A 4,959-nucleotide genomic window follows, 5' to 3' on the forward strand; every position below is an offset into this window, starting at 1 on the left:
GCAGTACGGACCGGCGGCGGCACCGGGAACCGGCAACCGGCAACCGGCAACCGGCAACCGGGAACCGGGAGGGGCCGGGGATGGGGAAACGGGGACCGGGAGGGGCTGCGGGAGTGGCCGGGGATGGGGTACCGGCAGCGGCACCGGGAACCGGGAACCGGGAATGGGCAGCGGAACCGGGAACCGGGAATGGGGAGCGGCACCGGGAACCGGGAATGGGGAGCGGGAATGGGCAGCGGAACCGGGAACCGGGAATGGGCAGCGGAACCGGGAACCGGGAATGGGGAGCGGGAATGGGCAGCGGAACCGGGGAGCGGCACCGGGAGGGGCCGGGGATGGGGAAACGGGGACCGGGAACGGGGCGCGGGGAGGGGCTGAGGGGTGCGGGAGTGGCCGCGGAACGGGGAACCGGCAACGGTACCGGGAACCGGGAATGGGGAGCGGAACCGGGGAGGGGCTGGGGAAACGGGAACCGGCACCGGGGAGTGGAACCGGGGAGCGGCACCGGGAGGGAACGGGGATGGAGAAACGGGGACCGGGAACCGGGAATGGGGAACGGTACCGGGAACGGCACTGGGAACAGTAGCGGGGAGCGGCACCGGCAGCAGGGAACCGGGAGGGGCCGGGACTGCGAGAACCGGGAGGAACCGGGCGCGGAGGGACTGGGAGTGGCCGGGGATGGGAGCACCGGGAACTGGGGATGGATCCGGTACCGGGAGGGGATGGAGGGACTGGGAACCGGGGATGGATCCGGTACCAGGAGGGGCCGGGGGGATCGGGAACCGATCCGGTAGCGGGAGGGGATGGAGGGACCGGGAACCGGGGTGGATCCGGTACCGAGAGGGGACGGGAGCACCGGGAACCGGGGATGGATCCGGTACCAGGGGGGGCCGGGGGGATCGGGAACCGATCCGGTACCGGGAGGGGATGGGAGCCCCGGGAACCGGGGATGGATCCGGTACCAGGGGGGGCCGGGGGGATCGGGAACCGATCCGGTACCGGGAGGGGACGGGGGGATCGGGAACCGATCCGGTACCGGGAGGGGATGGGAGCACCGGGAACCGATCCGGTACCGGGAGGGGAAGGGGGACCGGGAACCGGGGACGGATCCGGTACCGGGAGGGGATGGGGGGTTCGGGAACCGATCTGGTACCGGGAGGGGATGGAGGGAACGGGAGCACCGGGAACCGGGGATGGATCCGGTACCGGGAGGGGATGGAGGGACCGGGAACCGATCCGGTACCGGGAGGGGATGGGGGGACCGGGAACCGGGGACGGATCCGGTACCGGGAGGGGATGGAGGGACCGGGAACCGGGGATGGATCCGGTACCGGGAGTGGCCGGGGGGACCGGGAACCGGGGACGGATCCGGTACCGGGAGGGGATGGAGGGATCGGGAACCGGGGATGGATCCGGTACCGGGAGTGGCCGGGGGGACCGGGAACCGGGGACGGATCCGGTACCGGGAGGGGATGGAGGGATCGGGAACCGGGGATGGATCCGGTACCGGGAGTGGCCGGGGGGACCGGGAACCGGGGACGGATCCGGTACCGGGAGGGGATGGAGGGATCGGGAACCGGGGATGGATCCGGTACCGGGAGTGGCCGGGGGGACCGGGAACCGGGGACGGATCCGGTACCGGGAGGGGATGGAGGGATCGGGAACCGGGGATGGATCCGGTACCGGGAGTGGCCGGGGGGACCGGGAACCGGGGACGGATCCGGTACCGGGAGGGGATGGAGGGATCGGGAACCGGGGATGGATCCGGTACCGGGAGTGGCCGGGGGGACCGGGAACCGGGGACGGATCCGGTACCGGGAGGGGATGGAGGGATCGGGAACCGGGGATGGATCCGGTACCGGGAGTGGCCGGGGGGACCGGGAACCGGGGACGGATCCGGTACCGGGAGGGGATGGAGGGATCGGGAACCGGGGATGGATCCGGTACCGGGAGTGGCCGGGGGGACCGGGAACCGGGGACGGATCCGGTACCGGGAGGGGATGGAGGGATCGGGAACCGGGGATGGATCCGGTACCGGGAGTGGCCGGGGGGACCGGGAACCGGGGACGGATCCGGTACCGGGAGGGGATGGAGGGATCGGGAACCGGGGATGGATCCGGTACCGGGAGTGGCCGGGGGGACCGGGAACCGGGGACGGATCCGGTACCGGGAGGGGATGGAGGGATCGGGAACCGGGGATGGATCCGGTACCGGGAGTGGCCGGGGGGACCGGGAACCGGGGACGGATCCGGTACCGGGAGGGGATGGAGGGATCGGGAACCGGGGATGGATCCGGTACCGGGAGTGGCCGGGGGGACCGGGAACCGGGGACGGATCCGGTACCGGGAGGGGATGGAGGGATCGGGAACCGGGGATGGATCCGGTACCGGGAGTGGCCGGGGGGACCGGGAACCGGGGACGGATCCGGTACCGGGAGGGGATGGAGGGATCGGGAACCGGGGATGGATCCGGTACCGGGAGTGGCCGGGGGGACCGGGAACCGGGGACGGATCCGGTACCGGGAGGGGATGGAGGGATCGGGAACCGGGGATGGATCCGGTACCGGGAGTGGCCGGGGGGACCGGGAACCGGGGACGGATCCGGTACCGGGAGGGGATGGAGGGATCGGGAACCGGGGATGGATCCGGTACCGGGAGTGGCCGGGGGGACCGGGAACCGGGGACGGATCCGGTACCGGGAGGGGATGGAGGGATCGGGAACCGGGGATGGATCCGGTACCGGGAGTGGCCGGGGGGACCGGGAACCGGGGACGGATCCGGTACCGGGAGGGGATGGAGGGATCGGGAACCGGGGATGGATCCGGTACCGGGAGTGGCCGGGGGGACCGGGAACCGGGGACGGATCCGGTACCGGGAGGGGATGGAGGGATCGGGAACCGGGGATGGATCCGGTACCGGGAGTGGCCGGGGGGACCGGGAACCGGGGACGGATCCGGTACCGGGAGGGGATGGAGGGATCGGGAACCGGGGATGGATCCGGTACCGGGAGTGGCCGGGGGGACCGGGAACCGGGGACGGATCCGGTACCGGGAGGGGATGGAGGGATCGGGAACCGGGGATGGATCCGGTACCGGGAGTGGCCGGGGGGACCGGGAACCGGGGACGGATCCGGTACCGGGAGGGGATGGAGGGATCGGGAACCGGGGATGGATCCGGTACCGGGAGTGGCCGGGGGGACCGGGAACCGGGGACGGATCCGGTACCGGGAGGGGATGGAGGGATCGGGAACCGGGGATGGATCCGGTACCGGGAGTGGCCGGGGGGACCGGGAACCGGGGACGGATCCGGTACCGGGAGGGGATGGAGGGATCGGGAACCGGGGATGGATCCGGTACCGGGAGTGGCCGGGGGGACCGGGAACCGGGGACGGATCCGGTACCGGGAGGGGATGGAGGGATCGGGAACCGGGGATGGATCCGGTACCGGGAGTGGCCGGGGGGACCGGGAACCGGGGACGGATCCGGTACCGGGAGGGGATGGAGGGATCGGGAACCGGGGATGGATCCGGTACCGGGAGTGGCCGGGGGGACCGGGAACCGGGGACGGATCCGGTACCGGGAGGGGATGGAGGGATCGGGAACCGGGGATGGATCCGGTACCGGGAGTGGCCGGGGGGACCGGGAACCGGGGACGGATCCGGTACCGGGAGGGGATGGAGGGATCGGGAACCGGGGATGGATCCGGTACCGGGAGTGGCCGGGGGGACCGGGAACCGGGGACGGATCCGGTACCGGGAGGGGATGGAGGGATCGGGAACCGGGGATGGATCCGGTACCGGGAGTGGCCGGGGGGACCGGGAACCGGGGACGGATCCGGTACCGGGAGGGGATGGAGGGATCGGGAACCGGGGATGGATCCGGTACCGGGAGTGGCCGGGGGGACCGGGAACCGGGGACGGATCCGGTACCGGGAGGGGATGGAGGGATCGGGAACCGGGGATGGATCCGGTACCGGGAGTGGCCGGGGGGACCGGGAACCGGGGACGGATCCGGTACCGGGAGGGGATGGAGGGATCGGGAACCGGGGATGGATCCGGTACCGGGAGTGGCCGGGGGGACCGGGAACCGGGGACGGATCCGGTACCGGGAGGGGATGGAGGGATCGGGAACCGGGGATGGATCCGGTACCGGGAGTGGCCGGGGGGACCGGGAACCGGGGACGGATCCGGTACCGGGAGGGGATGGAGGGATCGGGAACCGGGGATGGATCCGGTACCGGGAGTGGCCGGGGGGACCGGGAACCGGGGACGGATCCGGTACCGGGAGGGGATGGAGGGATCGGGAACCGGGGATGGATCCGGTACCGGGAGTGGCCGGGGGGACCGGGAACCGGGGACGGATCCGGTACCGGGAGGGGATGGAGGGATCGGGAACCGGGGATGGATCCGGTACCGGGAGTGGCCGGGGGGACCGGGAACCGGGGACGGATCCGGTACCGGGAGGGGATGGAGGGATCGGGAACCGGGGATGGATCCGGTACCGGGAGTGGCCGGGGGGACCGGGAACCGGGGACGGATCCGGTACCGGGAGGGGATGGAGGGATCGGGAACCGGGGATGGATCCGGTACCGGGAGTGGCCGGGGGGACCGGGAACCGGGGACGGATCCGGTACCGGGAGGGGATGGAGGGATCGGGAACCGGGGATGGATCCGGTACCGGGAGTGGCCGGGGGGACCGGGAACCGGGGACGGATCCGGTACCGGGAGGGGATGGAGGGATCGGGAACCGGGGATGGATCCGGTACCGGGAGTGGCCGGGGGGACCGGGAACCGGGGACGGATCCGGTACCGGGAGGGGATGGAGGGATCGGGAACCGGGGATGGATCCGGTACCGGGACCCAGTGTCCCCGCTGTCCCCGCTGTGGGAGCTGCTGGCCTGGCGCGTCCCCGCGCGCTCGGCGCTGGCCCTGCTGCTGGCCTGGGGGGGCCCGGGGTGCGCT

Source organism: Onychostruthus taczanowskii, unplaced genomic scaffold (genome assembly GCF_017590055.1).
Source record: "Onychostruthus taczanowskii isolate IOZ18803 unplaced genomic scaffold, ASM1759005v1 scaffold380, whole genome shotgun sequence".
Lineage (NCBI taxonomy): Eukaryota > Metazoa > Chordata > Aves > Passeriformes > Passeridae > Onychostruthus > Onychostruthus taczanowskii.